This window comes from Silurus aristotelis, assembly GCF_946808225.1.
Source record: "Silurus aristotelis genome assembly, chromosome: 5".
NCBI classification, from domain to species: Eukaryota; Metazoa; Chordata; class Actinopteri; order Siluriformes; family Siluridae; genus Silurus; species Silurus aristotelis.
The window spans coordinates 30,722,155-30,740,016 of record NC_139578.1 but is presented as its reverse complement, the minus strand read 5'-3'; the positions used below and the strand labels follow the sequence as shown (position 1 = coordinate 30,740,016).

Here is a 17,862-nt window from a genome sequence, read left to right as displayed (position 1 = left end):
AGTGACTCTAAGCTCTGAGGTTACAGACTCCTCTACAGACTGGACATTCAGCTGGTACACAGTTGTTCCCTACAGAGACGGATTAACTGCAATACACAATTCTCGTGGCTATATCATGTATGTGGAGCTTCTCTCAGACAGCAGCAGAGGATCTGGAGGCTCCTACACTCTCAGTCCTTCTGCTTTTCATCACACAGGAGTTTATGTGTGTAGAGGAGAGAGAGGAGAACCAGTCAGTCACACACTGTACAGCAATCCACAACCTCTATGGATCTCTGGTGAGGAACATTAACTTTGTATTTGTTTAAATATTATGAGAGATATAAATATATAATAAAAAAAAAGCTTTAAATAATTGTGTTATAATACAGTGAGGAAAATAAGTATTTGAACACCCTGCTATTTTGCAAGTTCTCCCACTTAGAAATCATGGAGGGGTCTGAAATTGTCATCGTAGGTGCATGTCCACTGTGAGAGACAAAATCTAAAAAAAAAAATCCAGAAGTCACAATGTATGATTTTTTAACTATTTATTTGTATGATACAGCTGCAAATAAGTATTTGAACACCTGAGAAAGTCAATGTTAATATTTGGTACAGTAGCCTTTGTTTGAGGTCAAACGTTTGAGGTCAAACGTTTACTGTAGTTTTTCACCAGGTTTGCACACACTGCAGGAGAGATTTTGGCCCACTCCTCCACACAGATCTTCTCTAGATCAGTCAGGTTTCTGGCCTGTCGCTGAGAAACACGGAGTTTGAGCTCCCTCCAAAGATTCTCTATTGGGTTTAGGTCTGGAGACTGGCTAGGCCACACCAGAACCTTGATATGCTTCTTACAGAGACACTCCTTGGTTATCCTGGCTGTGTGCTTCGGGTCATTGTCATGTTGGAAGACCCAGCCTTGACCCATCTTCAATGTTTTAACTGAGGGAAGGAGGTTGTTCCCCAAAATCTCGCAATACATGGCCCCGGTCATCCTCTCCTTAATACAGTGCAGTCGCCCTGTCCCATGTGCAGAAAAACACCCCCAAAGCATGATGCTACCACCCCCATGCTTCACAGTAGGGATGGTGTTCTTGGGATGGTACTCATCATTCTTCTTCCTTCAGACACGTTTAGTGGAATTATTATTATTACAAAAGTTCTATTTTGGTCTCATCTGACCACATGACTTTCTCCCATGACTTCTCTGGATCATCCAAATGGTCATTGGCAAACTTAAGACGTGCCTGAAAATGTGCTGGTGTAAGCAGGGGAACCTTCCGTACCATGCATGATTTCAAACCATGACGTCTTAGTGTATTACCAACAGTAACCTTGGAAACGGTGGTCCCAGCTCTTTTCAGGTCATTGACCAGCTCCTCCCGTGTAGTTCTGGCCTGATTTCTCACCTTCCTTAGGATCATTAAGACCCCACGAGGTGAGATTGACAGTCATGTTTAGTTTCTTCCATTTTCTAATGATTGCTCCAACAGAGGACCTTTTTTCACCAAGCTGCTTGGCAATTTCCCCGTAGCCCTTTCCAGCCTTGTGGAGGTGTACAATTTTGTCTCTAGTGTCTTTGGACAGCTCTTTGGTCTTGGCCATGTTAGTAGTTGGATTCTTACTGATTGTATGGGGTGGACAGGTGTCTTTATGCAGCTAACGACCTCAAACAGGTGCATCTAATTTAGGATAATAAATGTAGTGGAGGTGGACATTTTAAAGGCAGACTAACAGGTCTTTGAGGGTCAGAATTCTGGCTGATAGACAGGTGTTCAAATACTTATTTGCAGCTTTATCATACAAATAAATAGTTTAAAAATTATACTTAGTGATTTCTGGATTTATTTTTTTAGATTATGTCTCTCACAGTGGACATGCACCTACGATGACAATTTCAGACCCCTCCATGATTTCTAAGTGGGAGAACTTGCAAAATAGCAGCGTGTTCAAATACTTATTTTCCTCACTGTATGTATGACAGTTTATAGGTATGATAGGACCCCAATACTAAAGAATCAATTTCTCCCTTGGTTACAAATGATAAGGAAATGCCATGGGTTTGAACTGATGTGATTCCTGATCATGTGCACCTATTCCCATTTTCACCTTACACACTGTTTGTTTTCATATCCACTGTTTTTCCCAATGTCTTTGCTATTTTCAAACTTCAAACATATCGAATATTGCAGCTTTTATGATGATGATTATTGCATGTTAAACCTGTGTGTTTTGTCTCATGTTGTGGACTGTGCCTCTGATTTTGAAATTAATAGACATCATTCTGAACACAAACTTGTATCCTCATTGCATTACAATTTGGAAATGTATTTATTTGTGTTTCTTCTGTGTTTAAGGTGAATCTCCTCCAGTGTCTCTGATCATCAGTCCCAGCAGAACTCAACACTTTACTTGTGACTCTCTCTCACTGAGCTGTGAGGACCAGAGTAACTCTACTGGATGGACAGTGAGACGATACACAGACAGTGAAGGAGTGTTAGATTGTTCACAGTGGGGATCAGTTACAGGATCTACATGTAACATCAGCTTCCTCTCCACATCCTACACTGGAGTTTACTGGTGTGAGTCTGAATCTTGAGAAAACAGTAATCCTGTCAACATCACAGTTCATGGTGAGTCTTCATGTAGTGTGTTTAATGTTAAAGTAAAAGAGAAATATTTCACAACAAAATATTCAGAATGCCAAGAGTTTACTATTCAGTAAACTGTTTACAAAGACATGAACTTTTTCTTGTCAGTACATTACTTGTAAATATTATTCTGTAATTCTGAATATAGACATGTGTAAGCCATGTTTTCCAGACTGACTGACTAGTTCACTTATTCTCACACTGAATATGATAATAAAATAAGTCACTTACTGAGAAATAATCAATCAGGGATGTCGGAGAACATTTTACTTTGCTCTGTTTATGGTAATTACTGCTGTGTGCAACTCATTTATTGTAAATTTATGTTTAATGCTATAATATTTAAATTGTGTCTGTAATGTAGAATGCAAGGTGCTAAACTGTTTTATATCAATGAGTTTCACCGTTAAAAATACATGCAAGGTGCTGTGTGTAGATGATGACAAGAAAGTAGGAAAGGAAGCGCACTCATGTGTCATTTTCTCAACACTCCCTTCACTTCTCCGTTCTCTTAAATAGATTTGTTCACAATTAATAGCACCCTGAGTTTATTTTTTGTGGCCATGTTCACTGATACTGCTCTGCACACTCAGGAGTGCTGCAATTCACACACTCTATTAAACATAATGTTTTGTTTAATATTCATGCATTTTAAAAGATGTTGTAGCTTCTCTTCTTGATATTTTCACACAACCCAGTTTGCAGTCTGCTTTATTTTCATCATTAATTGTGAAATACTTTCAGATCACTTTCATTTTCTGTCATCTGTTCATTAGTACAAGTAGCACATCAGATGTTTCCTTTCAGGAACTGGAGCTGCGTTGAAATGCTTTGGGAACGCCCAGCGTTGTCCACGCTCTGAATCACGTGTAAAATCCACCCAATAGGCATGACGTGACGTCAGCGGCGGGCGACATCGCCTAAAACCAGGAAGCTACAAAATGGCTGAGCGATGGTAGCGACATTAGCTTCTGTTGTTCAGGTAAGCACTTTGGTGTCCAAGGAGAGCATTCTCCCTCGTGGTTTAGGTCCCGCTCTTGCCGAGGTGAAGCGGCGCCAAACGTCGAGGCCTCGCAGGCCGACCAAGCAGAAGGCATGGAGATGGATAAGTCCTGGAGATGGATAAGCCTCTCTTGCTTGGCCATGCTCCTGTGCCCCGGGGAAGGCACTTGTTTTGGCGCTTTGGCTCCGTATTTCTTCCTCCGGGGACTGAGAATTTTCAGATGCTAGCGAGCCCATGGACTCCTCACAGCCTGTGCTGTTCGAGAAGCTCCTGGAGGTAGAGACACGGGCTGTCACTAAGCTAGAGATAGCTTGGTCCAATGAGAAGCAGAAGCAAGGCGTTCCCAGCAAGCTGAATGAGCGTTTCCTGCGTCCCGCGTCACAGCCTCCACCCCAGGGCGTACCATTTTTTTTTTTTCGACTTACACACCGAGGTGTCTAGGTCCTGAGACTCTCTGGAGGCTCTAACAGCTGCAGGGCACCTGAGATCTGGGAGGGTCCAAAACTGGTCTCGAGTGGCAGTTTCCCCATCAAGCATTTTGGCACAGGAGGCCACATTGTTAGCCATGCCACAGGACATGCTTTAGGGCACATCCTCCCTCCAGCGGGTGTCTCTATTCCCGCCTGAGAGATTGCTGTGGATGGAGGAGACCCGCCACCTCTCAGGAGGTTCCAACAGCTGTAGGGCACTGCTCCAGCTGCTCTGAGAGGGTCAGAGGCCAGCCTCGAGAGGCTGGTTCCCTTGAGAGATTTCCTGGCAGCTTGGGAAGAGCTGCCAGACATATGTAGGTGGGTTCTGAATACGATACAAAGAGACAACTCGATTTAATTCGTTCACCAATGAGGCTTAGGTTCAGGATGCTTATCCTCAAAGATGTCATGTCACAGAGCAAGTTCGAGGACTGGTTTGTCACGATAGATCTATGGGACGCCTATTTCCACATATCCATCCTTCCTTCTCACAGAAGGTTCCTGAGGTTTGCTTTCGGGGTCGAAGCTTAACAATATCAGTTCTCCCCTTCAGCCGAGCACTCTCCCCCCACACCTCCACAAAGTCCATGAATGCAGCTCTAGCCCCACTACGGCTTCAGGGCATCCGCATTCAGGGAAACAGCATTCTGAACTATATCGGCGACTGGTTGATATTAGCTCAATCAGAGCTTTAGGCAGTCCGAGATCAAGATGCCGTTTTCGCCTGCATGAAGGAGCTGGGATTAAGACTGAATGCAGGGAAAAGTGTATTTTTCTCCATTGCAGAGAACCACCTACTTGGGCGTAGTGTGCGTTCTAACAGCAGTCGGGTAAGAGTAAGAGAAGGCCAACCACTCACTGTGAAGCAGTTACAGAGGCATGATTCCACTTGGCCTCCTCCATATGAGACCCCTCCAGTGGTGGCTCAGAGACAGAGGGTTCTCCCGAGGAACTTTAGATATATGGAGAGAAGACACATTCCTGTCTCAAGGCCCCATCCTGGGAGCGCCTTGTTGTCGCGTAACACTAATGATGGACGCATCCCTCGTGGGGTGGGGATCGGTCACGACACACCCAAGGTCGGTGGAATGAGCTACATCGTTCATGAAACATAAACTGCCTGGAGATGGAGATGATGGCTGTGCTTATGGCACTCACACACTTCCTCCGAGACCTGAGAGATCACCATGTGCTTGTCTTTATGGACAACACTTCGGTGGTCTTGTACATCACCCGCCAGGGGGGTCTCTGATCTTGCCCCCTGTACAGGCTGGTGTGGCAGTTTCTCCTGTGGTCCCGGGGGAAACTCCTCTCACTGAGAGCAGTTCACATCCTGGGCTGGTTGAATTGGAGAGCAGACGGGGAATGACAGATATTAAAGAGCCCAGGTAGATGTTTGCGATTCAGGAGACCTCGCACTGTCCCCTCTGTTGCTCTCTCAGTGGGGCTGGGCGCCATGGTGCAGACATGGCCAAGGCTATGTCTGTACGCCTTCCCTCCCATTGCGCTGTTCCCTGGAGTTCTGAAGAGAATCCACCAGGAAGGAGTACATCTTCTCCTGGTGGCACCTCGCTGGCCGGGCAGACCATGGTTTGCAAACCTGCTGTCCCTCCTCGAGGTAACTGCTTGGGAAATTCCTCTCCGGAGGGATCTACTCTCGCAGACCGGGTTTTACCTCCGCCCAGAGTTATGGAGGCTATGGCTGTGGCCCCTTGAGGGGTCACAGTTTCTAGCAGCTGGTCTCTCTACTAAGGTAGTTAAGACCATCCCATATTCCATAGCTGCCTCCATTAAGAGTTTGTATGTTGCTAGATGGCAGCTGTTTTCCACGTGGTGTGAGCACTACCAGTTAGACCCAGTCAACCACCCGGTTGGGTCAGTTCTGGAGTTCTTGCAGGAACAGTTTGCCACAGAGTTGGCCCCGGAGTATGGTGGCCTCTACGGCCTGGACTGCGGGGGTGCCCCTGCAGGACATACGTAACGATGTGGGCTGGTCCACCCCTTTGACCTTTGTCAGGTTTTACGACCTCGACATTGGAGCCACTCCCAGCATTTCTGTCCTGCATGCTGGTGGTGCCCAGACACACTAATCAGGGACTGGTCAGAATGGTGTGATTGGATACTCGTTCCCAAAGTGTTTCGACGCAGCTCGAGTTCCTGAAAGGGAACGTCTCTAGGTTGTGTATGTAACCCTAATTTCCTGATGGAAAGAGACGCTGCATCTTCGTGCCATACTCCCTGCATCCCTGCAAGCGCTTACCTTCTCTTTTCTCAAAAACTAATGTCGGGGTCATCGCTCATCCATTTTGTAGCTTCCTGGTTTATGTGACGTCGCAAACCGATGACGTCACGACTTGCATATTGCACTGATTTTACACGTGATTCAGAGCGTGGACAACACAGGGCATTCCCAAAGCGTTTCGACACAGTGTTTCGTTCCTTCAGGGAACTATGGTTACATACGTAACCTAGAGACGTTTGTATTAATCTAGTCTGCCACTGACCATCTATATACCTACCTACATAAGAACAAGCAGAATACTAGTTCCAATGTTTCTGCAATTCAGGCTACAAGTGTTAAGTTAGATACAGATTAAATTGCAAAAACACAATTTTATATTGTACACATCATTTTCTGTGTTCTAGATGGTGATGTGATCCTGGAGAATCCTGTCTATCCTGTGATGGAGGGACATCCTTTGACTCTATGATGTTTATTTCGCAACACAAACTTCTCAATCCCCCAAGCTGATTTCTATAAAGACGGATCAGTCCTCCAGTACCAAAATACAGGAGAAATAATCTTTCAAAATATCTCAAAGTCAGATGAAGGTTTCTACCACTGTAAACACCCAGAGAGAGGAGAGTCACCAAAAAGATGGATCTCAGTCAGATGTGAGAATTTCATTTAAATGTAAATGTGAACTAATGAGTTAAAGTCCGTATTTGTATATTCCTAAGTCACCTATTGTGATTAGCTTATGTAAGTCTGTATATTGTATACATACATACTGTACAAGTATGCTTCTTCTGTGCACCGAAGTGAACATGGATTTATTTGTATTGCAGCTTGAGCTTAAACATGTTCTCTTCAGCATGAATAAATTGTTTTTGTTATTATTATTATTATTGAATACAGTATCAGGTTCATCAGAAGTAGAAGCCCAATTCCCAGTGCTCATGCTGATCAGTAGAGTAGTGACGCCATCTCCATATCTGCTGATCACCATCATTTTGCTGGTCAAATTTTACAGAGCTCAAGGTAAGAACTCTTTCAGTATCTCTACATGTTACACAATGAACCGCTGTGATGAGTGCAAAAAAATACATTTTCACCTTAAATAAAAGTAAAAAAATCATTTTCCTCAAATCCGCATGAGTGGTAAAGCACTTTTTTAAAAATTCACTTTTTTTTTATATAAATGTAATTATCATATTAAATATACACATGACAAATACTTTAATTGTAGTTCAATTTTAACTTCAATAATAATGTACACTAAGTAAAAATAGTAAAAATAGTGCAGAAGTCTATTTCATAAGTATAGGTGTTGACCTATCATGGTAACAGACATTGGGTCATTTGGTATAGAAATTAATAGTTAATATTTTATTAGTACAAATGGACATAAATTGGTCCTAATAACTGATTAAGAATCTCTGAGATACATTTTACAGTTACATTCTGAAGATGCCTGAATAAATGAAATTTATTTTCTAACACATCTTTTCCTGAATCACTGTTACTCGTCACTTCACTGTCATTCATAAACATTAAAACAAACCCCATTTAAGCTGTGTTTAGGACGAGATCAAATGCAGTTTGGTTGTTTTGGTGCCATAATCACCTGGAATAAATAAAACCAGTAACATTGTAAATGTCTTTAACAGCTCACACTGGCGATTATGGAATTGAGATTGCAGTCATAGAGGAGTGAGCAAAATTCATCTATAAAAAAAGGATGCATTTACTTTAATTATTGCTTGTTCTTTAGGACTTTGTGGGGATCTTAATAAACTGATTTATCATTTTATTTTGTCATGCTGTTATTCGCTCTGCATCTTATAAACACCCTCATTGCTCTGACTGGATTTGTTTAGTAAAAGCCTGAAACGTCTTCATGAGGTAAACGTTAGAATATGTGTAACTGCAGTTTGTAATAAAGCCTAAATCCTGCGAATGTAAAACTGAGTAACAATTTGTGAAAATATACTTAAAAAATATATTGTTTAAGAGAACATGTTGAGTGTTGAGTTGTGCTTCTGCAAAATACTGACGTGGGAAATAAATGTATCTGCTGTTGGCGTGAGTTTAATCCCAACATGGTGATCTACACATTTAAACCTCACAATATTCCATGTAACTGTGACAAGGCTTATATTAGTTGTACAGAAAAATAAGCAGGAATACTCAGGTGCTGGACCGCTGTTAAAACAAATCACACCATATTAGGGTTTTATTCTAACAGAAGGGAATACGATGAAACAGGATCAAGTCCAAGGTGGAATCTAGCATCATTAGAAGAACCTTAAAACTAGTAGGTGTGTTGTGTGCTAGGAGATAGGCACAAAAAAACTGGAGATTTCCTTCATGCCCAGAGGCTGTATATAGATTAAATAGCCTGTTTTTAGAATGTGAATGTGCAATGTAATCATGTTCATTGTAGGTTTGTTGGTGAAAACCTCAGTGGTACTGGAGATAAAAGGAAGTTATGTTTAGCATCAATGCAATAAAAATGTATTGACTGTCATCTAAAATACTGTATGGTAAGAAACTAACAGTGTCTTTAAGGTCTTCTTTGTATTAGTTCTACAGCTACTGTATTTGTAATGCTGTGTTTTCTTCTATTTCTTTGTGAGATTGTTTGAAAATTTGAATTTTGAATTTCATTAGCATGAGGTGAATTATGCAGAGTAGATTTCCAATCTCAGTTCAACACCGATGTTAGTTTTGTTGAACATTTTAGATGTGTGAATGTTAATTGCAGATGTGCGAGGAGATTTGTCAAAGAAATGTTTAATGTATTACATTATTGTTTTTTATATCATATCCAGTACAAGTACTGTACTGAGAAAACTCTTGTGCCTTTGTAATTTGACCATTTTGACCATTTTGTATTTTTCTATAATTATATACTTTTGCACAAGAAAAGATACAAATATTACGTTGTCTACTTTATTTCTATTGCTTCGAATATATACTGTATTAATTTCTCTTCTAGTGCTATATGATTGTATTTTAACTGTCATATTGTTTCTTATCTCCTGATGTAACATTTTGAATTTCCCACATGTGATTAATAAAGTGTTCTGTTAAAAGCAGTGGATCACTGGTTCAAACAGTATTATTCAATGTAGGAAGAGAATCCCAGTGCAGTAAAGTTCAGGAGTAAATGGAAAATCAAACAGAAGTGTTATTCCTCTTACTGCATATCTACACACTGCTACACTGATGCACAGGACAAATATACACTGTAAATGTCCAAAACACAACACAGAATATGAACATTACAGAAGGGGCAGTGATTCAGACAATCAAAAGCTCACTTGAAGTATAATACAAGGTTTCAGTGTTAAACCCTGCTAGATACATTTCTCAGCACTGCAATTCTTCCCAGTCCTTCAGATGAATACACTCATCGGGATTAGGGGTTTGTAAATCCAACTTGTATCTCTATCAAGGCTGTATATAAGCACAGTCTAGACCATTGGGGAGAATTTTTGCTAGGTGTCTTCAGTGAGGAACATCACACACTTCCAGAGATGGGAAGTAACGAAGTACAAATACTTACTGTACTTAAGTAATTATTTTTTTTTGTTTCTTTTTCAATCTACTACTGGTGTATCATTTCCTGGCTCTCACACACCACAAATGTAGGGTTGGGGACTACTGCTCAAATAGATTTATCCTTGGATGGTTGAATTTGTAAACTCCACGTCTTTGTGTCCCTCTAGTGGTAACTACAAGTAAAGTTTTAATCCTGACCTTTTCCACATATTGGAATTTTATCAAAAGTTTTTTATTGTTTAACTACGTCTGACATCCCTTGACTATGCTCTTACAGTAAAATGTGTGTCTACAAACCTAACTAAGGTTACCTAACTTACATATTCACTTAATGTAATAGATGTTTATATTTGATTCATTAATGTCCCTCCACCCCTTCTTTGTTGATGCAGTCCTGTCAGCCTGATTTGTAGATTTCAAAAAAATTGAAACTTTTGAAAAGATAAAATATTAAATATATTGGATCATTTACGAAAGCATATTTTTTAAGCATTTATCTTCTTATTTAATTTCTTTATTTCCTAATTTATTTTCTTTATTAATATTTATTCGTCCCACTTTAGCCATTACTAAAGAAATGTATATAATATTTGCAATAATAATGCATCATGGTCTATTAATGTTTTCTTCTAATGTTTTAGTTACTGCTACATTGATAGCCAAGAAGATTTTCCTGCAGATGTAGAAATTGCACATTACTTATAATATATATATATATATATATATATATATATATATATATATATATATATATATATATATATATATCACACACATACATACAGAAAAATCCTCTTAGCTATCAATGTAGAAATAAAAAATTAGAAGAAAACATTAATACAAACTGTACAGATCATGTAATATAAAGAAAAGTAATTTCTCTTTGATCTGTATGCACTTTGTACATTAAATCTACCAGTGACTACATGTTACACACATAATAAATTAAGGATACAGTATAAATGTGGATAGTGTTTATATAAGCACCTTCATACAAAAATAAAAAAAAATTACACAGCTTGTATAGAGATTGCATTCATGTTGTTTTCTAAAACTTTCTTCAAAAGTATGGGAATTAGAAGTCCTCAAGGCATTTATTAGAGTCTGCAAGAGAAAGTTTATATAAATTTAATTTAGTCCTTCATTTGTATAGCTTTAAAATTTAATCCAGCCAAATAATGTTTTTCATTATTGCTCTATTGAACAGTTGACAAAACAGTTTTGTCCAGATGCTGTATATATATTTGCAAACTTTACATAAAGCTGGTAATGAATCACTCCACATTATGATTGTCTAACTACACTTCCATACAAGATTGCAGATGGAAAAATGGCCAAATTATATATAGACAGAATAACACCATGGGTTGGAGCAATTAGAAAACATAAATGAGGGTCCTACCAAAGAAACTGAGAGACCAGGCAAAGCATTGAGACAGAAGAGAACAGAAGATTAAGCACAAGTGATAAAAAAAAAAGCAATTGAGGAAAGGTTCAAATGACTACTATGGCGACATCTTGTGGGCAAGAAAAGATAACATGGTCAAAAACATATCAGACTCAAGACTCATGCAGGTCCAAACATTCAGTGAAGCCATTCTAAAAAAGAAGCCAATTGGTCGAATGGTGGATCATTAGACTTTTCAGAATTACTTGCTTTTGACAGCGTGACAGCGACTACATCTGAACAGGATGTAGAAGTTCCAATGTAACAAACAGAAAGACTAAAAAAAGATTAAATATACATTAGGAATAAACAGGTATTAAATATTGTGCCATTTGTATATGCTCATAGGTTATGTAAAAGTGATTATCAGACCAGTCTTTTCTTTATAGTGCCACAGCGTGATCATTAAAGACAGTAACACAATGAACAGGAAGAACAAATTCAATCCCACAGCCACTCCTATTGTTTCAGCACTGGATCTAGAACCTGAGAATAAGAAAAGAAAGAGGTCAAAAACTCAAGTACTGTTCATGAGGATAAAAAGGATTTAATATTCATTTTTTTTTTCATTCATTTTCTCCCGCTTATCCGTAATTCGGGTCGCGGTGGCAGCAGTCTAAGCAGGCCCCTGCCTCCGACTGCTGCCCAATCCTCATAGCACCGTCCCTTACGGTCCCTCCTGCAGGTGGTGAGCCCACGGGAAGGCGGCCCCACGTCACTCCGACGTTACGGACCTTGATATTTCCCTCGTAAGGGACCCCCGGAGCATAGAGGGTTAACGGCCTTGCTCAAGGGCCCAAGAGTGGCAGCTTGCCGATACCGGGGCTTGAACCCCAGACCTTCCGATCGGCAACCCAGCGCCTTAACCGCTGGAGCCACCACTCCCAGAAAAAAACACATCTGATTGAGACTTTTCAGTGACTCTCCTCTCTTTGGATGTTTACAGTGGTAGAGCCTTAATTTTACTAAAAAGTTATTCATTTTTTAAGAGTATAACTCACTGGAAAACTTAGCTTGTCACATTGTTGACTAACGTTATGTATGTAACCTGGGTTCCCAGATGGAACGAGACCCTGCGTCGCAAAGGCAGGTGAGAAAGGGATGCACCCATCCTCAGGCCCTCTGTCGGATCCACCTGCGAGCCCCATGACATATCCATTGGCCAGATTAAACATGTGACTCAGAGCGGAAAATGGAAGCGTTCCCAAAGTGTTGCAAAGCAGCTGGAGTTCCTAAAAGGGAACGTCTCTAGGTTACGCGTGTAACCCTAGTTCCCTGAAGGAATGAGACGCTGCGTCAAAACGCTTTTGGAACGCCCCACATTGTCCAAGCTCTGAATCACGTGTAAAATCGGGCCAATCAACAAGTCGTGACATCATTGGCAGGCAACGTCGCGTAAACCAGAAAGCTACAAAATGGCCAAGCAATGGTAGCAACATTAGCTTCTGAGGAAAGAGAAGGTAAGCGCTTTCAGGGATGCAGGGTGTAGGGTTGGAGACGCAGCGTCTCGTTCCTTCATGAAACTAGGGTTACATACGTAATTTAGAGATATTCCCTTTCAGGAACTCGAGCTGCATCAAAACGCTTTGGGAACGAGCATACGATCACACCATACTGACCAGTCCCTGCCTAGTGAGTCTGGGCACCACCAGCGTGCAGGTCCGAGGAGCCGGGAGTGGCTCTGATGTCGAGGTCGTAAAACCTGATGAAGGTCAAAGGGGTGGACCAACCCGCAGCGTTACATATGTCCAGTCCAGGCCGTAAAGGCCGCCATACTCGGCGTCGAATGAGCCTTGACGCCGAAAGGAGTGGGAAGGCCAAAGGACTCATAACCAGAGGAAATCACATCCACTATCCATCTGCTGCGAGTCTGCTTATTGGCAGGAAAACCTTTCCTATGAGGGCAATAGCAGACAAACAGCTGCTCCGACTTCATCCAAGGACTCGTCCTGTGGAGGTACGTATCCAGTGCTCACACTGCCGAACCCGAACCATGGTCCTGAACCAACTAGAGATGTACCAGTGCCAATTGGATCCCACTACATGTGTGGAGTTTTGACATTGGACCTCCTGGAGTGTTTAAAGGCTCTGGCATGGAGAAGCTGGTGCTGGATCTGTGATGATCACAAATGTTGAGCTCAGTAGCTCCTAGTTTTATAACCATAAAGACCGTATAAGACTGTAGAAAGAACATTACTTATAATCTTATACTCCAGTACTCATGTTAGTTCTCACTCTCCAGTGTTCTGTATTGTTGAAAGATTTATGATCAATCTCTTGATGTCACCCAAATGAGAATGGGTTCCTCTTTTGAGTCTGGTTCCTCTGGTTTCTTCCTCATTACATCTAAAGGAGTTTTTCCTTGCCACTGTCGCCACGGCTTGCTCATCAGGGATAAATGCACACCATTCACCTTGACTGTTGATTTCTGTAAAGCTGCTTTGAGACAATGTCTGTTGTGAAAAGCGCTATAGAAATAAACTTGACTTGACTTGACTGGACACAGTCGATTCTGCTTCTCCAGGTCTGGAGCTTTGAAGGAAGGAGGGAAGAATGCCTGCAGCATGACAGGTTGTCAGAAAGCTGCAAGGATTTTATGTACATACCCAGCTCTAGAGTAGAGGAAAGCACTGGCAATGCCAGGGGCAAACTCCAGGAGAGACGGGGCTACAGACAGAGCCTGTAGTTCAAAAGGAAGGTGGTCTTAACCGGCAGGTACCTAAGGGTCACCTCGGCCAAATGCTCGTAGGGGGGCTCAGACAGAGCCGCCAACACGATGGCCAAGTCCCACACAGGCACTCTGGGTCAAATCCCGGGCCGCAGCCTCCGGGGGACGTGCATGAAACATGTCAACTACCTCAGTAGAGAGACCAGCCACTAGAAACTGTGCTCCCTCAGGGGCCACAGCCATAGCCTCCACAACTCTTGCCGTTGAAGCCTCCGGAGAGGCTGCAGGGAGCTGCAACCCGCGGCGATCTCTCGTGTGGAGATGGGGGAAGCACCTGCCAGAGGGTGCGCCCCAAGACATATCCCTTTGTGGAGCCAACAGCCTGGCCTCCTGGTGGTGTAGGCCAACCTTCTCGAAGAGGTGCGCACCGATGGTCATAACCGCTTCACCACCGTCCGTTTGTTAGAGGAGACAACCACCCTTGGGTTGGCTGCCTCCTTAGAACTGGGCCTAGAGAGTCGCCTAGGGCCCCTGGGCCCTCCCGTCAGAGTCCGGGTGGCAACAATCTGTTTTTGGGCTAAGCGCTGCCCGGCCGAGAGAGAGTGATGAGGGAGGAACCTCAGCCGACTGTTTTGCTAACTCCTGAAACCTATCGTCAACCGCGTCGACGAAAAGGCCAGAAGGAGCTATTGGGGCATTCATCAGGAAAGCCCTGCCCCTGTCGGATATATCCAACAAGGTGATTTCTCTCTTTGGTCAACAAGGCTGGCCTCGACTGACTCGCGGCCCGCGCCATGTCTTTGGTGTCCAACTCTTGCAGCAGGTCGGCCTGGTATGCAACACACTCATAGTGTGGAGGCAGCCCACGCCTGGCCCACTGCCGCGTAAGCCTTAGTCACTAAGGCTGAAGTGGTTTTCAATGGCCTAGTAGGCAACACCGGAGCCTTCAGTGACACAACACCTGGGGAGAGATAGCCAGCTAGCGTCACCTCGAACCTGGGCATCTCCCCATAGCCACAGTCTTTAAAAAAAACTATGTCCGCATGCTGCGAACTTTGCGGAGAGAAAGAACTAGTCGCATATGGGGTCTCCCAAGTCCTGGACACTTAAACAGTAAACGGGAAAACGGAAGGCCCCGGCACAGAGGGTGTGATGCAAGATGCAGGAAACACTCATCCAGCTTGCTGGGAGCACGTTGCATCCGCTTCTCACACGGCCAAGCCATCTCCAGCTTGGACACGGCTCGCGTCACTACCTCCAGGAGCTCCTCGAACAGCACAGGATCTGAGGAATCTGTGAGCTCACTAGCATCCAATATTTCTCCCTCCTTGGAGGAAGAGACCCAGAGCTCCGCGTCGCGTGCACCGGGAGAAGACACCGCCAGAGCGAACACACTCCCTGGGAAACGGGAGCATGGCCCAGCAGGGGAAACTAGAGAGGACTCATCTGTCTCCATGCCTTCTGCAAGGTCAGTCGGCGAGAACGGGACCTAAGCCGCAAGGGAGAGCACTCTCCTCGATAAGTGAAATTTTAGGAGTGGAGAGTGCGAATAGCACAGACAATCGTCTCTCGACAGAGTCGACTGAGCGTGCTCCACTCCCAGACAAACAACATGCAGCTCATGTGTGTCTTCCCCGTAATAAAACGGGGGCAAGGTGGAACACACATGCAGAAGTTTGTTTGTCTCGCCATGTTGCACAGATTTACACAAAAAGCACTTACCTGAACAACAGAAGATCTCAAAACATATTCTAATAATATGAATAATGTAAAGAAGAGCCAATAATATTAACTAAATTTCTAATTATTTCCCTTGTTTTTTTGTTTTTTTGCAACAACTTAAAATTAGCTGTTTGACTATACATTCAGAACATTCTGAAAGATAAACAGAAAGATTTTTAAATACCACTGTTCTTAAATGTGACCAGTGAGAGAATGTCCAGCAATCTCATCACTCTATCTCACTGTTTATTATCAAACTGACATTAAAAGAGCTCTATAATGATCACTAGAGTTCATTTTGATCAGCATATCAACATTTAAAGAGTCACAACTATGAGTTCTTTAGTGAAAGTACAAACACCCTCAAGTCCTTTTCTTTTAAAAATTTTATTATTATGAGAAATCATCACAGAGATGCAGATGGCAGCAGGACACAGAAGAAAATATTCTTATGTGGGACAGATTCCAACAATACAGGTTCATTTACACACATTAGATCATTTTCTCTTCTTACTTGTTGAATTTTTTATATTCACTGAGAGTTACATGAAGTTACAAGTCAAACTAAACCCGTTTAATTACAGATATGATACATTTTTCATACTGAGCACTAATTCTGCAGTACAACCACTGTACAAATCACACAATAACCTCATCACTCAGGACATCCAGACTGCAGATGAAAAACTTTATACCCAACACACTCTAATAAAGACACAAAGAGAACATTTATTTACAGAGTATCACAGTGAGTGGACTGAACTCCATTCTGTTCCTCTAACAACTAACTGACTGACAGATCAGAAGTGTGTGTTAAAGCCTTACCACTTCCTGTGATCTCAGAGTAAACAAAAGAGAGAGAGAGAGAGAGAGAGAGAGAGAGAGAGAGAGAGAGAGAGAGAGAGAGAGAGAGAGAGAGAGTATGAGCATGCCACGTTTACATTTAAGCTGACACAAAGTACCTCTTTATAAAAAAAATATTCTACTTTGTAAGACACTGAAAACCAATTGTCACTTTACTGAGATTGAAATAATTTGAATCACATGTCAACAGCACTATGCATATGCTCTTTCTATTTGGATTTTCACAAATAATAGTCTATATATTTTTTACAAACACAGACACAACACACACACACAGAATACACACATATTTCTTGATGAGAGAGGTCAGAGGAGAATGGCCAGACTGGATCGAGATGACAGGAAGCCTAGAGTAACTCAGTATGTGGTGGCCAGTGATTAAAAAGAGAAACTTAAATGTAATTATCTCCCTCTAGTGGTAACTGCAGTAAAATGTTAATCCTGACCTTCTTTGCACTGTCTAATCACTGTTCATTCTGTTTATGTACAGTGAGAGCAGTCTGAAAATTACTGAACAAAATTCATTTTCTTTACACTCTTACAGCTCTTTAATTGTATTTTTTTAAACTAATGTATTTATGCAATAGGCGTTCACAAATATACCCCAACCATACCGTTTTTTCAGTGTACTAATAAAGTGAAATAAAAGATTATAGTGTTAAACCTCCCTGGATCAGTTCATTAGTGCATTTCTTTTCACTCCTGCAGAAATAGTCAGGATTAAGGGTGTGTAAATGATGCTTGTATCTAAATCAAGGGTTTATATGAGCACTAACATTGTCTACACAACTGGGAAAAGTTTCTGGTAGGTGTCTGCAGTGAGAAACATCAAACACTTCTTCTGAGTAAACACTGTATGAGAAAATTAATTTTATGCATATTGTATAGTAAAAATTTTAATGTAATTACTTTTGTTACTGCAAGAGGCTGTGCTACACCTCTAGCAGCCAGTAGAGGAAAGTAGCATCACAGTGAGAGCGACCATTCAAGAGAACTCGGTTACCCATAATTCTCAAGGGTGATTAAACTGGATTACCTGCACCTGCCAGGCAGTTTACTTAAATCCAGCCTCTGACACAGAACCTAATCATGACGTTGTGGGGAGGTTATAGGAATGGAATATCAGGGCATTTAATAAATATGAAAAGGAATTGAAAAGTGTGAACAATTCAGAGGAAAGAAGCAACGAAAGAGAACAAATGCTTTTAGAGAAAAAAAAAATAAATAGACACATTAACAGGAGACTATTCCTGTTTATTTATATGTT

The 17,862-nt window shown here is 41.8% G+C and overlaps 2 protein-coding genes and 1 long non-coding RNA gene across 4 annotated transcripts in view; 1 reads left to right on the top strand and 2 right to left on the bottom strand.

Moving 5' to 3' along the window:
- Positions 1-17,862, bottom strand: part of LOC310726770 (Fc receptor-like protein 5) — a 314,771-nt gene that overhangs the window by 102,540 nt on the left and 194,369 nt on the right. The window lies entirely within an intron of this gene.
- The window catches only part of LOC310726767 (sialoadhesin-like), a 185,253-nt gene that overhangs the window by 129,301 nt on the left and 38,090 nt on the right, over positions 1-17,862 (top strand). The gene's annotated exons all lie outside the window — the stretch shown is intronic.
- On the bottom strand, positions 13,361-13,661 carry LOC310726941. Its single transcript, XR_014533891.1, has 2 exons — positions 13,539-13,661; positions 13,361-13,455 (listed from the first exon to the last, which is right to left on the bottom strand). It is a non-coding gene; the product is annotated as an uncharacterized lncRNA (long non-coding RNA).